Source organism: Acomys minous, assembly GCF_964271855.1.
Source record: "Acomys minous genome assembly, chromosome: 11".
NCBI classification, from domain to species: domain Eukaryota; kingdom Metazoa; phylum Chordata; class Mammalia; order Rodentia; family Muridae; genus Acomys; species Acomys minous.
In genome coordinates this window covers 32,132,319-32,156,344 of record NC_140492.1, presented here as the reverse complement: position 1 = coordinate 32,156,344, position 24,026 = coordinate 32,132,319, and the positions used below count along the sequence as shown (strand labels likewise).

The 24,026-nt window shown below is 37.4% G+C and overlaps 1 long non-coding RNA gene across 1 annotated transcript in view; it reads left to right on the top strand.

Annotated features, from left to right (window-relative positions):
* LOC311608996 overlaps window positions 1–23,576 on the top strand; it is a 31,558-nt gene extending 7,982 nt beyond the window's left edge. The window contains exons 2-4 of the long non-coding RNA XR_014783220.1: window positions 19,477–19,620; window positions 22,464–22,633; window positions 23,356–23,576. This is a non-coding gene — a long non-coding RNA (uncharacterized lncRNA). The remainder of the gene's footprint in view (window positions 1–19,476; window positions 19,621–22,463; window positions 22,634–23,355) is intronic.
* Window positions 23,577–24,026: the final 450 nt, after the last annotated feature.

Genomic DNA, 24,026 nt, shown 5'->3' with positions numbered 1-24,026 from the left:
AGTCTTTTTTCCCTTTGGCATTTACTTGTAAGTCCATGTGTATTTTAAAGAGCAAAAGCATTAAGCTATCATGAAGGATTAATTCATCAAGATTTTACTCCTTGCCCAAACGTTTTGTTTCTTCTTTATAAAATAGTTTTCATAATCAAGATCAGTAACAATTGAGTCCAGTTTTCTCCTCCAGAAGCTGTATTATTTTCTCTCTTCTACTTACTGTTATGATCTCTTTTGAGTAAATGTGATAATAAGTTCACAGTTCTTTTTATGAACAGACTTTAGTTAAGTTAGTGGAAAGACTGTACTATAGAATTAAGGGAAAAAGCCTCCTCTTTAGTATGAGTAGTAAACTAGGTTTGCATGAAGCTGTCTGCAACAATGTGATAGAGTATGGTAGGTGAGAGAGTGCATTGTCATATCTTGAATGCTTTTCCCGTAAGTCATGAAGAAAACTGAGGAATCTAAATGCTGATGGCTTCTCCTGTCTCTATTGCTGATAGAGAGCCATCGTAAGCTTGTGTGCAGGTTGTATAGTCTACAGCCAGATGGTGGCTTTCCATCATATTCTGCAAGCTTCGTACTGAAATACGTCACATCGCTTCTGAGAGCTTATTCAGAATGCAGAGTTTCAGGCTAAAGGTGTGGGTTTGCTTGTGAAACGCTCATCTAACATGCACAAGTCCCCATCGTCTCTCTCAAGCACCTATTCAACCTGATGTAGTGGTGCAGGAGGGTCAGAGGTTCAAGGGCATCAACTACTAGCAAGTTAAAGGCCAGATTTGGCTATAAGATTCTCTCTCTCTCTCTCTCTCTCTCTCTCTCTCTCTCTCTCTCTCTCTCTCTCTCTCTCTCTCTCCTCCCTCCCTCTCTTACACACACACACACACACACACCAGGACTTTGAATCCAACTTTCCAATTCAGAATTTGGATTCTGGCACAGTCCTAGGAGATACATATGCACTTGCTATTTACATTTGGGGAGGAACTACTTAACTAGTGCTTTATAAGCGGGGCTCATTATGTCTAGCAGTTTGCATCTGCTTGTGACAATGACGCTTGATAAAGGGTCTTTTTTAGAAGAGCAAGACTTCTTACTGAACTGAGTTGGGACTGTGGGACAGCTAAGCATGTGCATCTGTAGCCAATATGCAGAAGTCCCAAGAATTTCCCTTCCTCTGTAGTTCCTTCCCCACCCCCCACCCCTTTTCCTAATACCTTCTTCTGGGTTCCATCTGTCAGCCTCAGATTAAGCATGTCAGCCACAGCAGCAAAGGAAAAATCACTCTGTCTTACTCATGCCAGTTAGAAGATGCTTTGTGAATTCTCTCCCCTCTAGCTGCTTGCATCTTCTAAGCCACAGCATTAAGACCTGACTTAGTTTCGTCAGAAGTGTTCAGTGGGCGGGGGGGGGGCGGTGAGCATAGAGAACATGTATGTGATAGTAGCATAGGCATCAAGAAATACACAGCTGGTGTTTTCATAGGTAGATGCCACTTACATGTTTTTCTCCTGGAGTGACTCAGGAAAAAAAGTAATCATAGTGCCAACAGGTGACCCAAGTTAGAGCAAAAGAAAACCTGGTCCGGATGTGTTCAGGTGTGTTAGTCGGTAGTTGGGCTAAAGAGTGAATCAAAGTCTCCCCATGCGTTTTCTTAAGTTCTGTGTTGATTCCCAGCAGTGTGGGGAAAACAGATCTGTGTGCTTCACTATGAACCTGACAGGTTTCTATGTAGCTGCTTGAATGGCAGCTCAGACGGTAGGTAGCAGTTAAGATTACACTCATTTCCTGAGATCATGTAAACAGGAAAAAAAAAGTAGACAGTGGCTCCTTAGTATTTTATCCCCACCCCCACCCACAGGACAGCACTCTGTGAAAATATCAATTGCATCATCAAAGACTCAGGAAATCTCTTCAGAGTCCCTGAAAATAAATGTTTTGCTATCTTATGGATACAGGAGACCAGAGAAAGACAGAGAGGAAACCAGGAGGAGTGGAAATGTACAGTGTGGAAAAAAAATGAATGTTAATCCCATCTCCATTAGGAAGCCTAGGAATGAAGACACCTGGGCAGAAATGCAGGTTGTGCAGTTGAGCAGGGTTGGCCTAGGGCAAGGGAGGGAGGGAGGGAAACACGCACCCACTGCAACAGACTCCAGAAGAAATCTGCCACACAGGCCCAGACAGAGGTCTAGTGTAGGGCGGGCAGGGATAGCTTTCCACACTGTGAGGCTCGTCAGACATGATTCTATAGAGGAGTTTGACCAGGAGCTGGTCTTCTCAAATGCAGCCTGGAGATATATAAAACAGAAATAGCAGGCATATCTGAAGTATAATATCTGTTCCCCCCCCCTCTCTGTGTGTGTTCTTAAGGGAATCACAGAAGTTCCCAATTCCTAAAAGATAGTAGTTCTTCAGACCTCCTGGCGGTTCTTCCCAGAAGGGCCTTGGCATGCAGCAGCAGAGAGCCCCTAGTTAATGGAATCCCAGCATCCTGCCAGAGAATAAAGACAATTCATTTCTCTCTGGAGGTTTGATTCCAGCAGCATCCCTCCAAGTTTCAAGAAAATGCCTTTTTTTTTTTTTTTTTTACCTCCCTCTCTCCAGGTTTCTAGGTGCTAGGTAGCAGTTTGGGTGGAGGGTCATATTCTTCTTGGCGATTTTTATGTCATTATTCTAAGTAGCTTTAGATTTTACTTTGAAGTCTTTTTTACCAAAAATGCATATAAGAAAGCTGTAGGACTCAATCCCTTCAATGTTTCTACTTGCTCATTTTATGGGGTGTGTTACATTTCGCACATCCATGTAGTGTGTAATAATTAGATGAAGACATTAGCATTTCTGTGCATCTGCAACTTTGTTCCCCTCTTGTCGTGTTGAACTAGGTCCTAGATTGTTTTAAACAATGTCAGCTCTAATATGGTATAGAAGAACCGAATTGACTTCTTCCATTTCCATTCACATTGCGGTGTGTGTCAGGATCTCCTTGTTTGTAAGGATAAGTAATAATCCATTGTGTATTATTATTGACAGAACCCAACAAGTTCTCCCTAAAGGTCATATTTTGATTGTTGTTCCCTAGTTTAGTGGCACTGTGGAGAATCTGACATGTTGGGACATAAAAATACTTTTCAGAATTGCTTATTACTCACAGGAGTGAGACAGCTGGTGTAGAACGGACTCTAAGCTTGAGAGCATTTCCTGCAGTTGAGGGAATGAGTGCAGCCACGTGGGAAAGTACTAGGCCATTATCTCCCGAACAGAGTGCAAGTCTCTTTTGGGCAATCATGTTATAGTATGGTCCAAAGCAGCAGGAGGAGGTTAGTAATTAAATTTGGTTAAACTGTAGGTTTATTTGGGGACCAGAAAACTTAACATGTAGTCTCTGACCTTGAGCCACATATTTCCCTTAAAGTATGCCTTCTCCTTCCCAAGAAGTTTTGGTTGATGCTATGGTTTAAAAAAGTGAATTTGTTTAATAGCATACGGTATCTGAAATGTGAAGATCCACAACACGTATAAAATCTAAGTCTTGCTATAATTCCTTGAGATTGTAAACTTATCAAAATATACGTGACTCAACTCTTACAACACTGTCTGATGGGTGAAACTCTGTGAAACAATGAACCAAAACGAAAGTCTCCTCCCTTAAGTCAGTGCCAGTCTTTTTGTCACGGCATTGTAAAAGTGACTGAAGCTTATGTGCACATCACTGTTCTTTGACCCCTTCACTCACTGAAGCATGTTGAGGTTGAGTCCATGTTTTGGCTGTCATGAACAGTACTATGGCACACCGGACCTTTGGAGTCTTCCTCTTCTTGTGTCTCACTTGTCTAAGGGACCACATGCCTTCCAATACTAGGTAGGCTTTGCCTTCACTTTTAACTCTTCTTTGGGCAACATATGACTTAGTTAGTCAGCAGATATCACCTTGAACTCTTATATAGTTTCTCAATAGTCTATCACTTTCTCTTGCAGTGCTAAATAATAAGAAACAGAGCACGTGTTTGTCGAGAAGGAGCGTATGAGTCCCTAGGACTTTGTTTCGACACAGGAAAGGATGAGAATTCCATTAACTAACTAGCTGGTTATGTTCCCTTCAGGAGTGAAGGACTAGGAGTATTTAAAGTTAGGGTTATTTACTCTGGTTTGAAAACTCATTATCTCAAATGATTTTCAACTATTTATTTTTGGAAACTTTTCAAACTGATGAGAATTCTTATGAGTTTGCAGCTAAGAATTTGTGTACTGCATATGTGTACTATATATATGTACATATACATATATATACATACCCATATATTTGAGTAATATATTATACAGAAACATCTACCTATATCTATCTATCTATCTATATCTATCTATCTATCTATCATCTATCTATCTTAAGGAGTAAATGCTGGTTTAGAAAACTATTATTATCCTGGTGTGAAAACTGTTTACAAGTTGTCTATATAAATTTGAGAAAATCATAACTTGTATATTTGGCAACGGTTGGTGTTCAAGACATAGAAGGAACTCTTAAATACAATATAGAATCAACTATCTAAAGTTGACTAATGTAGCTACATCAATATTTTGAAAAGAAAACATAGTAATTAGCCAAGAGATATGTAAGAAAAATACAGCATCAAGAAAAGGCTAATCATAATGAAAATGGAGTTATCAGCTCATCCCTTTAAATGTGACTGTAATCAAGGTGACTGTGAGAATATGGACAAAGCAAACCCTTGTATAGCACTTCTGGAAGTGTAAATTAGTACAACCACTGCGGAAAATAGGAGGTATATAGTAATGTTCTCAAACTATTAAAAATAGAACTGATATTTGAACCAGCATTATATATATATATAATTTATTTACCTGTCTATCTGCTTCTCTCTATCTATCTCTATATCTATATCTATCTATCTATCTATCTATCTATCTATCTATCTATCTATCTATCTATCAGTTCTTAGGTTCAAAGCATGGGCATCACAAGACTCTGGAAGAAACTCCTAACTTGCTTGCTGTTATGATTAGTATTATCACTCATATGCTGTGGATCATAGTCTGTAATCTCAGTGCCACTTCCAAAATTGTAAAAGTATAATAAATAATATTTTCAAATTAAAGTAAAATAATACAGAGCTAAATCACTATGAAGGACTTTCAAGTGGGCATCTTCATAATGTCTAAGCCCATTTCCTTTCAGTCTCCTTCTTTTTCCACATCCTCCTTTTTTCTTTACAGTTAGTCCACATATATACCATGTAATTGTCTTCCACTTTAGTCATTCATTCTCAGCCACACCCCATTAACCAGTATTCTTAAAATTGGGAGGCAGAGACAAGCAGATCTCTGAGTTCAAGGCTAGCCTGGCTTAGAGAGGGAGTTCCAGATTTCTAGAACACTAAGGGCTACATAGAGAAATCCCATCTAAAAAACAAACAAGCACAACAACAACAAAACAAAACAAAAAACAATAACAAAACAACCAAGGAAACAAACAAATAAGCAAAAACCTGAGCCCAGATACAATCTTTCTTTAGTTTAGGCAAGGCGGTCACATAAGGAGACCAACACTGACAAAACCCTAACTCTGCTGCTCCAGCTTCTTGTGGTGAAATATACAGCATGCAGGTCTGGGTTCTCTTTTACTTCAGTGCTTTGGAAACATAGATTTTTCTAAAAACAAGCTCTTAATAAAAATGAAATGGCTATTTCTATTTTCTGTTCTCAACAGTGCCTTGGCAGTCTTGTAGGCACTCCAGTGATCCCCTCCACAGCCAGTGTGCTTAGTACAGAAAGGACCATAGAGAGGACTGAAGCTATTGTAATTAGGTCTATAACCTTGAAGACCTTATTAGTTTTAAGGTTCAGAGAAGGAAAAAAAAAAAGGTAAGTGGTTTACATTTAAATTCCAAGCATGCACATATCAAATTCTGTTAAAAGAACCATTTATTTACTACCTAAACAGCCAGCAAGTTAAGATAAGAAGTTAAAATCAATACCATAAATATGGTAAATAGGGTGAATTAGAAGAAAGAGAAATTGGGTTGTTCTGCATGAGTTTTCAATTTGGTAAGGGAAATAACATGTAAATATGACGAATGTAATAATAATAGATGACAGAGTCACAAACATAGCAGATTTTTAGAATTGCATTCCATCAGGGGAACCAGTAGAGCCTAAGTGCTGATAAGATATGCTTTATAAAAAAGAAAAAAAGTCAAATATAATACACAGTATACGCATGAATGTAGGGAAACTCTAAGTTGGAAAAATGAGTGGTTTTGGTTATAAGATGTTTGAACCTTTAATATAGCTCTATAAGTAATCATTTTTATAAGAAACATGTATGGAACATTCTGAATTCTCTCATCTGCGTAGGCTCTGAAAGGTGGTACACACTGAATAATGTAGGAGAATATGGAACACTTTGGATGGAACTACAAATATAATTTGTTGATTAAACCATAAAGAATATTAAGGACAGTCAAGAATACTAAAAAATAACTGTTCATGGTGAAAACACCTTTAACCTCAGTGCTTGGGGGCTAAAGCAAAACAATTAGCAGTTAAGTTCATCCACATGTGGGTGGGAGCGTCAGAAGTATAAGATCATCCTCAGCTAAGTAGTGAGTTAATTACAAGATGCTCAGTCTAAAAAAAACCAAACAAATGAAACATCTGAAAGTCATGATATGAGAGTCAAGTGAAATAGAGATTTGTTAGGTGAGAAAAATGAATGAAGATGTATGGACTTGACAAGTCAAATTGAGGGAAAGCTTGGGGAATGCTGAGCACTGTGAAGACAAAGAGGGCAAATTTTTATAGCAAACACAGGCTCAAAAATGTCTGGCTGACAAAAAAAAATTAGGGACAGTAGTTTGCTCATAGAAGGTGCCTCACCTTTGACCATGTCCCCTGGAGGGGGAGACCTGGTGGCACTCAGAGGAAGGACAGCAGGTTACCAAGAAGAGACTTGATACCCTATGAACATATACAGGGGGAGGTAATCCCCCTCAGGAACAGTCATAGGGGAGGGGAATAAGGGGAAAATGAGAGGGAGGGAAGAATGGGAGGATACAAGGGATGGGATAACCATTGAGATGTAACAAGAATAAATTAATAAAGGAGGAAAAAAAAGGAAAAAAAAAAGGTAACTGGTTTTAGAAAATGGATGACATATAATTTTTACTTCACAAAATGTATTTTTGTAAATCATTGAAGACCAGAGAAGCATGGGAGAATGGCAAAGTAGAAAGATCCAGAGGGTCCTAGAAGCCTACAAGTAGAACATTATGATAGGCAGATTTGGGCACAGGGGTCCCGCTCAAACTAAGGCACCAGCCAAGGACAATACAGGCGGTAAACCTTAAACCCCTACCCAGATCTAGACAATGGACAGAACACTCTCCACAGTAGAGTGGAGAGTGGGATATTACTTTCTCACATACTCTGGTGCCTCACCTTTGACTATGTCCCCTGGAGGGGGTGACCTGGTGGCACTCAGAGAAAGGACAGCAGGTTACCAAGAAGAGACTTGATACCCTATGAACATATACAGGGGGAGGTAATCCCCCTCAGGAACAGTCATAGGGGAGGGGAATAAGGGGAAAATGGGAGGGAGGGAAGAATGGGAGGATACAAGGGATGGGATAACCATTGAGATGTAACAAGAATAAATTAATAAAGTAAAAAAAAACCAATGAATACAATAATGCAAGGAAGCTCAAAAGCATAGAGTACTCATTTCTAATAATTTGATTCTTAAAACGCTGGTTATTGGGTAGCTTTTTGGAAATGACATCTGCAGAAAATAAACTAATTCATGTGAATGCCAACTTTTTTCTCTGAATTATAAGGGTTTAGTATAGATGAAGGAGTAAAGTGCCACAAAAAAGTCTTGTGAACTGGGATAAACCGGCAAGAAGGAAAGAAGAATGGGGTATCATTATTTTTAAATTTTTTTCGTGGTAGAAGAGACATGATGACTTGAGTGGTGTCTTATTATTTCTCTTCCTTTGATTGTTCTCTGATCTTACCAGTATTACCTTCTGCAGCCTCTGTCTGCTTTGGAGAGGGGGCTCATGGCTTACTCATATTTTCAGATATTGTTTGTTTCTATAAAAATCCAAATACCTTCTGAGTGGGTTGATCAGGATTACTGGGAAACATCTCTCTAAGTGGAAGATCAATGATAGAATTCATACTTCTAGAAACATTGTCTCCTTGACATTAGTCTATGATGAAAAGAACAATTCAGACAAAATACCATTTCTCTCAAGCAAATGGTATCTCTTGATAAGTTGACACACTTTACTCAATTTATTGAAAGAAAGGTTATTTTGTTTCCATTCTTTTTGTTCAAATGTACATATCTAAGGATAATAACAAAAAGGCAGATATGAAATTTAGTAAGTAATAATGATTAACATGAATTTTTGTAACAGAAAAACTGGCATTTATCCAAGAACACAGCAAAATATCATTCACCATGACCAAGTAGGGTTTATGCCAGGCATGCAGGGGTCATTCAATATATGGAAATCCATCAATGTAATCAATCAGATAAGCAAACTGAAAGGAAAAAAACCTCACATGATCATCTCCTAAGATTCCAAAAGCATTTGACAAATTTCAACACCCATTTGTTTTTAAAGCCTTGGAGAGATCAGAGATACAAGGCATATACCTAAACATAATAAAGACAATATACAGCATCATACTAAACAGAGAAAATTTTAAGTCAATTCCACTGAAATGAGGGACAAGTTAAGGCTGTCCACTCTCTCCATAAGACAATAAGACAACTAAAGAAGATGAAGGAGATGGAAGTTAGGAAGGAATAAGTTACATTATCACTGTTCATGGATGCTATGATAGAATACATAAGGGACCCAAAAAATTCTACCAAGGAACTCCTATCACCTTCGGCAAAGTGGTTGAAGACAAAATCAACTAAAAAAAATCAGTAGCCTTCCTGTATACAAATCAGAAATGGACTGACAAAGAAATTAGGAAAACTACATGCTTCACAATAGCAACAAATAATATAAAGTACCTTGGTATAATTCTAACCAAGCATGTGAAATATTTATATGAAAAAACTTCAAGTCTCTGAAGAAAGAGATTGAAGAAAATTGCATAAGATGGAGAGATCTCACGGATTGGGAGGAACAACATATTAAAAATAGCCATCTTCCCCAAAGCAATCTACAGATTCAATAAAATTCACATCAAAATTCCTGCACGGTTCTTTACAGACCTGGACAGATTAGTTTCCAACTTCATATTGAAAAACAAACAAACAAAAACAGAATAGGTAAAATAATCTTGTGCAATAAAAGATCTTTCTGAGGAATCCCCATCCCAGATTCTAAGCTGTACTATAACACAGCAGTAATTAAAATGGCATGGTACTGGCATAGAAATAGGCTGACTGATCAACGGAATTGAATCAGAGACAGAAATAAATCCACACACCTATGGACACTTGATTTTAGACAAAGAAGCCAAGTCTATAAAATGGAAAAAAGATAGCATCTTCAACAAATGGTGCTGGTCTAATCGGAGATCCACATGTAGAAAAATACAAATATTGTATTTTCTGGCATACAAAACAACTTTTTAACCCTGAAAATCCATGCCAAAGTTGGGGGTAGTCTTATACTCCTGGGACTTACCTGCAGCTTGCTTCCTCTGGCTTCACATATAGTGTGTGGAGAGGTGCTATGGCCAATTCCCTGCTCTGTGCAGGGAGTATGAAGCAGGGAGGAGCAAGCTGAACACATCTTCCTGTACTTCAAGGTGGAGAACGTGAGCATGCATTGGCTCTCCACCAGAACCCACCCATTTAACTCAGATGGCTGTGTTTTCTGGCTGAGTGTGGAGTACACCTTAAAGGGGCAGTGTAGGCTGGCACTGACTGTCTGCTGGCATTTAATAAAGTGCCTGGCTGCAAATAGACACATGTCTGAGTCTGCTGCACAGGGTGTATATTGGAAGAGGGGTAGTCTTATATAGTGGGTATATTCCAAACTCTATATTTTAATTGGAAAAGTTGGTCATCATTTTATACACCCCAAAATATGGTAGAGCCATATTTATCACCCTGCACATAAATAAAGTCCAAGTTGATTAAAAACCTCAACATAAAACTAGAAACACAAAATCTGTTAGAAGAAAAAGTGTGGAAGAGCCTTGAACTCATTGGCACAGGAGACAACTTTCAGAACAGAACACCAACAGCTCAGGCTATAAGGTCAACAATTACTAAATGGGACCTCATGAAACTGAAAAGCTTCTGTAAGGTGAAGGACACTGTCAACAGAACAAAACTACAGCCTACAGACTGGGAGAAGATATTTACTAACCCTACATCTGACAAAGAGCTAATATCCAAAATATATAAAGAACTTAAGAAATTAAACACCACCAAACCAAATAAACCAATTAAGAAACAGGGTCAAAACAAAACAGATAATTATCAACAGAAGACTATCAAAAGGCTGAGAAACACTTAAAGAAATGCTCAACATTCTCAGGGAAATCAAAAGGATTCTGAGATTCCTATCAAAGTGGCTAACATCAAAAACTTAAATGACACCACATGTTTGCAAGGATGTGGAGGAAGGGGAACACTCCTTGATTGATGGTGGGAATGCAAACTTGTACAACCACTTTGGAAATCAATTTTTTTTTTAGAAAATTGGGAATAGTATTACCTCAAGACCAAGCTGTATCACTCCTGGCCATATACCCAAAAGATGCTCCACCAAACACTTAAAGAAATGCTCAACCTCCTTAATCATCAGGGAAATGCAGATCAAAACAACTCTGAGATTCCATCTTATACCCATCAGAATGGCTAAGATCAAAAATTCAAGCGACACCACATGCAGGCGAGGATGTGGGGAGAGAGGAACACTCCTTCATTGCTGGTGGGAATGCAAACTAGTACAACCACTTTGGAAATCTATCTGGGGCTATCTCAGAAAAATGGGAATAGGGCTTCCTCAAGACCCAGCTATTCCACTCCTTGGAATATACCCAGAAGATGCTCCAGCACACAACAAGAAAATTTGCTCAACCATGTTCATAGCAGCCTTATTCATAATAGCCAGAACATGGAAACAGCCTAAGTGTTCCTCAATAGAAGAATGGATAAAGAAACTGTGGTACATATACACTATGGAATACTATTCAGCTATTAAAAACAAGGAATTCCCGAAATTTGTGGATAAATGGATTGAGCTAGAAATGATCATAATGAGTGAGTTAACCCAGAAGCAGAAAGACTCAAATGGTATATACTCACTTATATCTGCATATTAGCCCAAGGGGCATGTCCCACGAAAGCCTTCACTTACCAGGAAACTGAGACAGAGGGGAGGACATTCTAGTGGGACTCTAGATGAGAGAATCATGGGAGAATGGCAAAGTAGAAGGACCCAGAGGGTCCTAGAAGCCTACAAGTATAACATTATGATAGGCAGATTTGGGCCCAGGGGTCCCGCTCAAACTAAGGCACCAGCCAAGGACAATACAGGCGGTAAACCTTAAACCCCTACCCAGATCTAGCCAATGGACAGAACACTCTTCACAGTAGAGTGGAGAGTGGGATATTACTTTCTCACATACTCTGGTGCCTCACCTTTGACCATGTCCCCTGGAGGGGGAGACCTGGTGGCACTCAGAGGAAGGACAGCAGGTTACCAAGAAGAGACTTGATACTCTATGAGCATATATAGGGGGAGGTAATCCCCCTCAGGAACAGTCATAGGGGAGGGGAATAAGGGGAAAATGGGAGGGAGGGAAGAATGGGAGGATACAAGTGATGGGATAACCATTGAGATGTAACAAGAATAAATTAATAAAGGAGAAAAAATGAAAAACAAAAACAAACAAACAAACAAACAAACAAACAAAAAACCAAAAGATGCTCCACCATACAGCAAGGACATTTGCTTAACTATGTTCACAGCAGCTTTATTCATAATAGCCAGAATCTACCTAGATGTCCCTAGCTGAAGAATGATAAAGAAACTATAGTATATTTACACAATGGACTCAGCTATCAAAACCAAGGAAACCTTGAAATATGCAGGCAAATGCATGGAACTAGACATGAGCATCTTAAGTGAGGTAACTAAGACCCAGAAAGTTATACATGGTGTATACTCTTTTATAAATGGATATTAGCACAACATAGATGTCCTCTAAGAAACTCCACCCAGAGTGGGATCAGGACAGGTACTGGAACTCACAGCTGCACTCTGGGCTAAGAGCTGTGTGTTCTATAGAAGAGTTGGTGATAGAAGGATTGTGTGTGTGTATGTTGGGGGAGTGTGGAGGTTGTCAAGAACTCTACAAGGGAACTATCAAGGCTGGAGGATCTGGCCCCAGGGGACTCACACAAACTGATGTACCCACCAAGGACATTAAAAACGGAGAGCTTAGACCTCCCTTTTCAGTGAAGCTGATGGACAGCTCATTATCCACATATAGAAGGGCAGAGAGAGTCAGGAACTGCCTCTGACAAGAACTCTGATGCCCTGTATTTAAGGGAGAGGCCCTGTAAGAACACAGAGATGCAGGTTATCCAGATGAGACTTGATAGGCTGTGGTCAGAAGGTGGGGTTGGGGAGAACCCCATCTGTCAGAGGTCTAGGAAAGGGGAATAGGGTGTAAAGGGGAGGTAGGGTGGGAACAGGAAGATAAGAGGGAGGTGATTACACTCAAGATGTAAGGTGAATAAATTACAATAAAAAATTAAAAATCTGATATTTATACTCCAGATTGATTTTTACTTTACTTTGAATAAGACTTCTTAAAACAGAAAATATACAAAGTGTAATTTAAATATCATGTAAACTGGTGGCTAGTCATGGATAAAGTTCTTACATTTTTATTAATGTTTTAGGTAGTATGTGGAATAACACATCATTATGATATTGTCTACATTCATACCATTGGATTTGGCTTATACTTGTTCTCCCTGGTGACTCTGTATTTTGGCTGATCTTCTTTTGCAAGCAAATATATAGAAACATTTTCCACTCCTATTTTTGTTAGTACAATCTAGATATCTACTTGATAGCTCTATCCTTATAAGTATGATCTAGAAAGTTGTTGGTCACCTATCTCCAGGATGCATTTTGATCAGCTTCCTTTTTTACTACAAAAATGGGAACATAGTCTACCTACATACCTGATACTTCCATGAAAAGACAAGGCAGCTGGTTTTAGCATATTTAACCCAACATTCCAAGAAAGTTTATTGCTGTATATTGTAACATTTCTGGGAAAAGACTCTTGCAGAAAAGTCTCCTTTGAGTTAAAAATGAAAAGAAAGGTGTATTGTTCATTGGATATGTCTTCTAATATTTGTTTAACCTTATGGGCATGCACAAGGGAAACCCCCATCATCCTCTAAATGTTAATCACTTCTCTTTCTCTTTCTCTGTGCTTGAGTGAGTGTGTGTGTGTGTGTGTGTGTGTGTGTGTGTGTGTGTGCAGGTGCATTTGCATATGCATGTGGAAGCTTCATTTGCCTTTCATCTTATTTTGTGAGACAAGTTCTCCCTCTGAAACCAAAATTTACTCATTAGTCTAGTCTAGCTATGTGTCAAACCCTAGCAACAGTAATTTCTCCACCTCTTCAGAGCTGAGATTACAGGCAGAAGCCATCAAGCCTGGCAGTTTATTGGTCTGTGGGATACAGCAAGCATCTTACTAACATATCCATCTTCTTAACCCCTGTAAATGTCAATATGTATGAATTGTCAAAACATCTAATTCTCAAAAGGATAATGCATCTGATATCATACTTTAAAAGTCCATGTAATTTTCTAGGGAAGAAAATCAAATAGTTCTCAAATAAAAGAACTGCTTCAAAAACTACTAACATGTACAAATTTAGTCTTTCATATGGACTGAATTTTTGGTTAGTTAAGAATACATACACACATGTTAAACAGAAAGGAGGAATACAGTAGTGCAAAGGGGAAGCAAGAATGACAGCTGGATTCCAATGACGGTAAGGCAGCTGGGATGACATTATGCAGAAATGCCCACTGGTGTAATGGAAGAACATTAACACTGAGAATTTCAGGTATAATTGAGATCAATAAAGAATAAGGTGGAGGAGGATTGGGGAGAGGAAACTGTGAAACATTAACCCATGAATTCAAATATTCTCCAAAATGGAAGAAGAAAAGATTCCACAGTCTACATAGCAGAAGTACACATCCACGTGTTTGCACATGGACACAAGCATGCACACATACACACACACACACACACACACACACACACACACACACACACACATTTGTGCATAAACTCCAGGAAGAAGGCAACCAATCTGAATAGAGTTAGAAAAACACAGTGTTCTAAACCGTGAACAATAGAATACTGCTTACTTTTTAAAAATGCACATGTCTTAACTGAAGAAGTATCAAATATCTTCTTAATCACTATATGTTGTCACAGAGACCTGGATTTTTTATTTATTAGAGTTCGAAGCATGATTCCTCTTACCCTTGCATGAGGGCAAAAATCGCTGCTGATTCTGATGCAACTTTCTAAGTCAATAGTTGGAGACATAGAAAAAAATAAAAATACACTCAATAAAAAGAATTACAGAGTGATCACATTTTTGCTGAAACTCCAATATGTTTTTAAGAATAAATACTTTACTAATAATGATATTTTAATGTCTTAGTATACAAAATAAAACAACTTTACTATGGTAAATTATCATCAAAGAACTAGAAGGCTTATTTTCAAATAAAAGATTTATAATTTCATGCAAAACGCAATTGTTTGGTGGGCTGGAGATATATTTCATTGGTAGAGTGCTTACCTTGCAATATTAGGGACAGGGGTTAATTTCCCTATAGTTTAAAGAGGAAGAGAAAAATTGGACTGTTTAAATACTGCCTAAAGTAAAGCAGGGTCATAATAAAGTCTAAGTTTATAGCTCTACACAGGTTGGTAGATAGATAGATACAGACTATAAATAGAAGTGAAAGACAGAAGAATTGTTTAACTTTTCCTATACACTGTGTGTGACTATTCTTATTAAAAACTGTGATTTAATAGTGAAAAAACAGTGAGTTTAAATAAGTTTCTACTTTGAAATACACTGTACTCCTGTAGGAGATCAATATCCACTGCTCCTAGAGATCCAAATTTCTTCCTGTTTGCTAGTCTCAGACTCTGACAGGGTTACCATTGTATGTGTGTTTACATATAAATCAAGAACCAAAACACAAATAAACAAAAGATCCCACTGCGTTATTCCCAGTACAAGAAGGATTCTGTGCTCAAGTTTAGAGATTGGAAACAGATGTAAACATTTGTAATTATGCGCGTTTCAGGCTGCCTTACATGCACAGAAACGAGTTGCTTTAGAAACTGAGGGCAGGGCTACCCGAACACAAATACCATTTGTTTTCAAAGTGTAGACCAGGAGATGAGAGTGAATGCAAGCACATTAATCATGAGATGAATTTTATAAGGAGGCCACTTACCTATGTGCTTCTGGTGCCACTCAAAATGAAAAGTTTTCCAGCTGTTTGATTTTACCCCTGTGTCTATGAACTAACACACTCCCAGGTAGGAAGGGAGGTTGGGGAAGGCATTTGCTCTTTCACTTCGTAGTATCTCTTCTATTCCATGTAAAGGCATTTGCACCTCTTTTACTGACACATAGACATAATACTAACACATAGACATAATACTGAAACAAAATACTAGGCAGTACCAAATATCAGGTATTAGCTTGTCTGTTGAATGCCTTTGTCTGTTTTTCCTTTGTAGTTGGGCTTTGGTTTTTAGCTTACTCCTTGATGGAGAACTGTATTTCCCATCCTGTCATAGCCGTGCAATTAAATTTAGGATGGTTGTATATAAGTAGACAGGTGCCAGACTTCAGGAAGTAGATTAAATGGACCTCCTTTTTCCATCTCTCATGCATGCATGTACAGAATCATTTTGTAAGTGAAAACCACATGTTGAGGAGAACAAATGTACAGATACAAAAAGGGAGCCAGGAATTAAAAGCACCACAGCCATGGAGCTACCTACCCTTCCTGTTTGGCATCATCTATACCTAAAATTTGCTTGTGTATTAAAGCAATATGTTACCTTATATAAATCACTTTGTTTGGCTATTAGTAGCTTATACAAGCTCTTTATTTAGTATGGAATAAATTACAAGCAGGATGGAGTGCTTTCTTTGGTCAAGGGACTAAGGCTGTAATATTGCATAAGAATGTCTGAGTTTGCTCATAGTGCAGGGCTCAGCAAAGAGTGACCCTATACAGTAAATCTCCCACTGACAGATTTTGTAAGTAAATATATATTTGTTTACATAAAAACCTGCTTATTGTAATAGGTTCTTTCATGTTAAAAATGGCAAACATGTGTAGTTATGATAGGCCTCATGACTTGTGAAACCTGAAACTCCTGGAGAGTACATACAAAGAGTAAAAATCCTGGGCGGATGGAACAGGAAATGTTCCTCGTAGGTGGTGTCCTTTGAAAGGAATGTCTAAGGTGAGGGGGAGTTAACCAGGTAAGTGAATCAATGGATCATTTTAAGTAGAAGGGTAGTGGGAGATAACCAGTGAATCAATGGATCGTTCTAAATGGAAAGGTAGAATGATTAAACAGGTAAATGAATCAGTGAGCTATTCTCAATTGAAGAAACTATGTCAGTCCCAAACTCCAACACAAAAAATTTTAAAATACTGAATCCAGAAGAGTGTCCCATGAAACACAGAAAAATAGCTCCAATGTTTGAAGTAGCTGTAATGGAAAATAAAATGGGAGCAGGGTTCAAGTTCTCAGAGTGTAGAGGAATCAAAGCTGTCATTTACTTGAAAAAATAACTCTAATAGATATTTGCATCTCAAGCCTAATTGTGTTTTAATTTTAGGTGGAAGCAGGTTAAAACCTGTTTTAGGAATGCCGTGACATTAAAGGCAAAGCATATGAGTGTGCTGGAGTGATAGAGCAGTAGAATATTCTCCTTGAAATGACCTTGCCCTCTAGACATGGCAGCCAAAACTAATGGTGAATACTAAGTACTTGAGATGTTTGTTAAATAACGGATTCCAGGACATGCCATTTAGAGAATGGTTCAGTAGTTTTCCTCAAATTCTATAATCAGACACTTATAATTGGACAGTGATTAACATAAAACAATAACAATGACAAGTGAAATTTGACTTTTGAGAATAGGATGAAAGCTTGCTCACAGAGTGAAACTTTGAGCACGCACTTAGATCTTAGAAATACGTGGAGTGGGGAATGGAGCTTTTGCAAGATGGCATCTTCACAAATCTCTTTAAATATGAAAGTTCCTTTTTCTCATTTAAGTCTTTAGTATAAAACCAGCACATTTATTTTACTTTTCAAATAGGGAAGAAGCAGGCACTTCCAGGAGCACTTGAAAAACTTACACTCTTCTGTCATATTCTCATATAAAAGCCATGTGGCTCAAGGTCTCCAACCCTCCTCTGTGAGGAGGCAGCCATGATAACTTGCAGAATTTTCTAGTGAACGTATCTTGATGTTACGTTCTTCTCCTTCTCACTACTTGTTCCTCAGACGTAAACTTGTTTCTGGGCTGTTCAGATTCAAGGGGCCTGGTGAAGAAAATGTATTACATAGGTGACAAATACTGAGCACAGGGATTACTAATGAAGCCAGGAGATAGAAATTGTTTAGGAGCTTTAGAGCAGTTGTTCTCAACCTTCCTAATGCTTCAGCCCTTTAATATGTTCCCTCATGTTATGGTGACCTCAACCATAGTTAAATAATGAAATAAAATTATTTTATTGCTGCTTCATAACTATTATTTTTGCTACTGTTATGATTACTAATATAAATATCTTATACTCAGGATATCACTATGTGACCTCCAAAGGGGTAACAACACACAAGGTGAGAATCACTGGCTTGGAATAGGAACTGGTCCTTTCTTGTCTTTGGTCAGAGCTGGAAATGACTTTTGTTCTGTCCTTTTCAGAGGCCAAAAATGACAGCAGTGTTTTGGACTCTAGTTATTAGAGTGGTTTCTTGCTTTCTTACTTTTCTTTGAACACAAATAGTTAGAAACTACATTTAAGAGTATGACCAAAACTCTAGTCCAGATATCACCCTCTCTTAGGGAAGAGTTTTGGATTTGGCTGTATGGATTTTCATAGTACAAATGGGTTATATTTATTATAATATTAGTAGTGAAGCTATGGACCTCTGAACTCTGTGTGCTCAGCTGCTACCTTAAATTTATTTTCTTCTTTAACAGTGGTTCTGCTCTCTGATGTTCTTGCTGTAGCCTAACTCTATCTGACTTTCCTTTATCACCCAAGAAGCACACAAAGGAAGCAGAAGTAAAGACCATAAAACTTTCGATGCCCCATTTTAGCCCAACTCTTAAATGACTTCAGTGTCTTAGCTCTTCATAGGGATTTATTATAGAAGCCAGCAGACTAGGAGGTCTTTGAGGATTGACCCCTTTCCTCATGATCTACTTTGAAAAGGAAGCTTTACCGCTGCTTCTCCTTATAATGTAAAATCCCTTATAAAATGTCAAATTATCTGGTTTTGTTGAGGACTGTTAAATGAAGGACACTTCCTCCCCACTAAAAGAACCAAATCTGAGTTCTACTTCTCAGACAGCAACTTGAAAAATACATCTCTCTCTCATCTTTTCCATTTCCCTCTCCAAGAAAGATGCTGGGACTTTCAGCTTCCCTGCCTTATTGACTCTGTTTTATGCTCTAATATATTGGTCTTTCAGCTTTCTCTTGATTATTTTGTGAAATAATTTTATTAAAAAGTCTAAGAACCTAGGAAAACCCATAATTTCCCTAGAAAAATTATGTTCCTTGCTGTGATTTCTGGAATGACACTACTTCCTAGTCTAGCTGCTAGCAAGTCTTCTCTATAATTTACCATACATGTAGCTCCTTTAAAATACCTTTAAATATATATACTGTGTGATCCAGGCTCAGGCTCATGGAATATAGTATTTGTTTTCCACATAAAGACTAGAAAATGTTAAAAAAAAAAAGCAGCCTGAGCTTGATCCAATATCATCAGTGGTTACAAATATATAACACATTAAAGTATTTCCATTACAAGGAAGACATTACAGTAGTTGTAACACATACAAATATAAACACACACACACACACACACACACACAAATACAGGACACACAAAAACAATAAATGCCTCCTTTGCAATGAAAGACTATCTATCCATTCTCAATACAAAAATCCCCCAAAATCCTTAAAATGGGTTGAACAAGTGGTTTTCATAATGAGTTCTTAAAATATGGTAGGGAAGAGAACTGAGAGAGGGGGAGAGAGGGGGAAGGGAGGGAAAGAGAGAAATTGAGATAATCTTCTAGCTCTCATCAAGTGGCAAATATTAATTCTCTCTATTGTGGACCCTATATTGTCTCCTCAGCACAGCCATTGACAGAGCTATTCTGCAGACGAATTCCCATCACACACAGTGTGAGGTCTGGACACATCGTATTAGTCTTATCTTCTAATTGACATAGAGAAGATGCCAAGATTTTTCTCAGTTATGGATCAATTTTCAGGTCAAGTAAGCAAAATTATGGTGGATAGCTGACTTAGGCTCTTTTTGAAGTTTTTGCTCTTGTTGTTGTTACTTGTTTGGTTTTTATTTTTGAAAACTTATTTGAAAGAAGTTGAAATTATTGGGGGGAATCACATGAAAGTGATGAGTGAGATAGTAAGAAAATACAGACAATGGACTTCAAGGACATGCTCATTCTCTGATCTTTCTTCCCAATGTTGCTACATTGAATAAATATTAATTTTCTGATTCCTAACTCTGGCTTTTTATTGGGCTTATTTTCTTCTTTAAATTGGCTTATTGAATATGGGTGGTTGGACTTGACATGGGGAACAGTGTGTCCTGACTGACAAGAATCAGTCAAATCAATATTAATTAAAAATTTATAAACATTATATTTCAAAGAAAAATTTCCCAGGAAAATGTAAAAATGTATGTGAATGTATAATCTATATTTTAAATGTAGTGTTTGTATACCTGTGTATAGATATGTATATAATGTTTATATTTACATATTCATATTGTGAGCAGAGTCCAATTTTTTTGGACACATGTTTAGATAGATAGTTGTCTTATTAGATTTAATTGTACATATATATAATCTCTACAAACATAGTTAATTTTGTCATAATTTGGAATTTCAGTTACATCTGAATGTGCTTAGTTTTATTGGTTTAGAGGCAGACCTTTCTTTTGAAGATGCATTAGTATAGGATTCTGGGTACCCATTTTGTAGGTTGATTTACAGTGTATAAGACAGGAAAGCATGGAGAATCAAATCTACATCTCCTTTAAGGAAACAGTTTGCAGTCTCAATCAGAAATGAGAAATCTCCTTCAAATATAGTATGTATTTCCTAATCTCAAACTACATTCATCTAAGTGATTTTCATCTACATATGCAGAGCAACTAGGCAGTGCAGTTTGACAATGACTTTGAATTATTTACTTGGAAGCCATTTCATGTATAGGGATACACTTGATCATTTGTCTCATTTTCAAACCACATTTTAAATTTGCACTTGGCAAATCCATTCTAGACATTAAAAAAATGCAGCCTTGCTTAAAAAAATCATACACCTTCAAGCATGTTGTTTGCTTGATGAGCATTTAACCAATAGACTCTGAATTTTACAGGGCCATGAAAGTACAAAATGCTGTAAGTGAAGAAACAGAAGACAAGAATATGTTCTTAGAAAAACCTTCTTTTCAATGAGGACTATAAATCTGCATCTTATATAAATAAAAACAGGACAGTTCTGGGAAAATGCTTCACAAACATATTGACAATTCTTACTTCTAGATGACAGACAAAGGAGAGCAGCACTCATACCTTTGATAAAATTAGCATGAAGAAATAGTAGTAAAAAAGCTGGAAAGTTTTTACTAATTTGTTCTTTATCAGGACATGTATTATTCTATTCATTCTATCTTTGTTTCTGTTCGGAAAGCTAACAAATATTCTGATAGATTTGAGAGGGTTGTAGCTTTATGTTTATCCATCAAAAATTTTATCACCCTAGGATTTGTTAGATCTGACTGAGAAAAATATGAATAAAAAATAGATGTTTTAGTGGTAAGACAGTATAACAGAGTAGTGATGTGCAGATATTACCTTCACCACTATTCTAGGAGGTGTGTAAACTAAAACTGTGTCCATTAACTTCCCCAAAGTTTCTCTACATGGTTTAAGTATATATATAGTATTACTTTTAGTTATTTTATATTCACGTAATGTTTTTGTATTATTTGTAGTTTTAAAGGAAGTTAAATTCAAATTTTATAGTTTTAAAATACTAGGAAGAATTCAATTAAGTCTACGAGTATATTTTAAATGTGTTAGAAGTTTGCTTTTTTAATTTTCACATGGGATTTTCAGATTACTGACTGTGGTATCAGATGCTAACATGCTTAGAGAAACATAATAGTTACTTAACCTACTATGTGAGCATTTTTGTAAAGTGCATATGTAATGACCTAAACACAAAAATCTTAAATATCTATATGTTGCCTATAAATTGGAAAACATCTCAAAGATTCTGTTGTTTTTCGGCCTTTCATACCAGATGACTCCAATAAAACATATTCAACATGGGAATTATTGCTCCATGTAGTACGTGCAGGAAAATTAAAAAGAATAATCTCTGTGGTCCATTCTCATTGGGCTGTTATTGCTCACTTACTGCAATCACCTTGCTATGATAGCTCAGGCAAAGATGACTGATGACTTGAGAGAAGCCTCATGAAGCCTCTCATCATGTCTTTTCTGTCCTAAAGTAATCCATCTCTCTTCTATCTGGGCAGACTTGTTATTGGCACAAGAGATATTCACCTTATAGTCAAAATTACTTAATCTGGAAAATTAATTCATATACATGAATAAGTGGTGAAGAAACATTTTTCTAAGAAATTTAAATTCAATAGTAATAACTGAAACAATATCTAAATACCTTTGAAATATTAAGTCTGATGTTATTGTTCTTGTAGAAAATTACCTTATACAAAACACAGTAGACTTTAAACTCTGGACAGCAGATGCATGGTACCAAACACATTATTCCATTTCTGTAAAAACTGATGAGAAAGCATATCTGTTCAGGGATCTTTTATTTTCCTTAATGTCCTATAAAATTAGATAAAATGTTGGTTTCCTGGAGCTTTTTGACACTCTGAAAATTGAATGAATGAATGATTTTTGGATAATTATTAGAATTTAAGACACAATATCAAGTATTTACATGAACGATTGTCCCAGTTTTCATAAGGTAAAGACTGATAGTGGGTCCATTTTATTGCTGAACTATAAATCATGCTCTAGAGTAGCAGCAAGAATGGTCCTTTGTCTTCTAGGATCACTTACCAGTCTGTATTCAGATCCATGGGCATCTTCCAGTTGGCTCCAGTAGCTTCCTATGGACCAAGGGACGACATATGAAGTTATCTTATAGTGGCTGAGCATTCTCAAGAGCAGTGGAAGACTTCAAGCCTTCAGGAGACTTAACAGAGGTTCAATCGTATCAGTAAGAGACTTGAGTATGTTAATGGTTCCCTGTGTCCGATCCTTGTTCAGTGTCTCATGACTGAAAGTCAGGACAGTAGAAGTGAAAGAAAACAAAGTATATTGAGAAGCTAAGTAATATTTCCCTGTAGCAAGTGGGGAGGTTGTAAAGATGAGTTGCTAAGTAGCAGTCTGGATAGGATGTTATTTAAAATTCAGGGATATGTACAGTGTGGTTCTATCTGCAGGAAAATTAGGTATTTAGCTACAACAAATCTGATTGGTTGGATTCTTTTTAAAAATTAATTATGCATGGGGTGGAGGGGGTATGCACACATGAGGGCTGTTGCCTGTGACGTGTTGCAGTTCCCTAGAGGTGGAGTTACAGTTAGTTCTGCACAGCACAGTATAGGTTCTAGGAACCCATTCTGGTCCTCTACAAGAGTAACAAGGGCTCCTAACCAGTGAACCATGTTTCCATTACTTGGCTGGTCCATTTTAATGTACGTTGGAAATTCTGCCTGGTTGATGGGTCATGTAAAGAGTGCCCAAAACTTCCAAAAAGGGGTTGGAGTAAGGGGACCAGGAAGTCTAGATTTCAAAGGCTTCTGGCTTGTAGACATTTTAATGAGGCAGGACATTTAGGATTAGGGTTCCTCAGCCTCCATGTGTGCAGAGTCCATTGTAAAGACTTGATGTTCTTAGAATTGAAGCAGGACGTACAGACATTTTTGTTTTCCTTAGGCCTGAAACTCTGATTAACTACAGACAGACTTGTGGCTGCCTTACTCTGAATTACATCTGTCAACTACATTTGCTTGCCAAATCAAGACACAAGGCCATCCTAGATTCAGGACTATGAAGAGCAGCATCCATTATTTGACTGAACAAGTAAAGTTACACTGTACTATACTGATAACAGTAAGTTACACTGCAAAAGGACTCAGGAGTGGTGAATGAAGTCATCCTTGTAGTCAATCTGCCACAGTGTTTTTCTGAACATATACACATATATCTCAGACATATTTTAGAATAAATTAAGTGGATCTTGAAATAAATGAGACATATCTGAATTTCAAAATGTCATTAAAACAGATTATTTCTATAATATGTGTGGAAAGGATGTCAGCACACTGACATTTTGGGTTAAGGTAATAATTAGGCAGTCTTGTGATATGTTAAATGGACATATTCAAACATGCTTATTTATAAAAGCGTGTCAACTTAAAGAGACAGTTCTGGTGGCAGCACATAAGGCTTTTTTCTCAGCTCCGTTCAGTTTAATATTTAGCACCATTTATCAATGACTTGTATGAAAACATGATTACTCAAATAAATGTTGACACAAAGCTGGAGGGAACAGATAGTATTTTGGATGACTGTATGAGGATTTATAAAATGCTCTCAGCCAGATG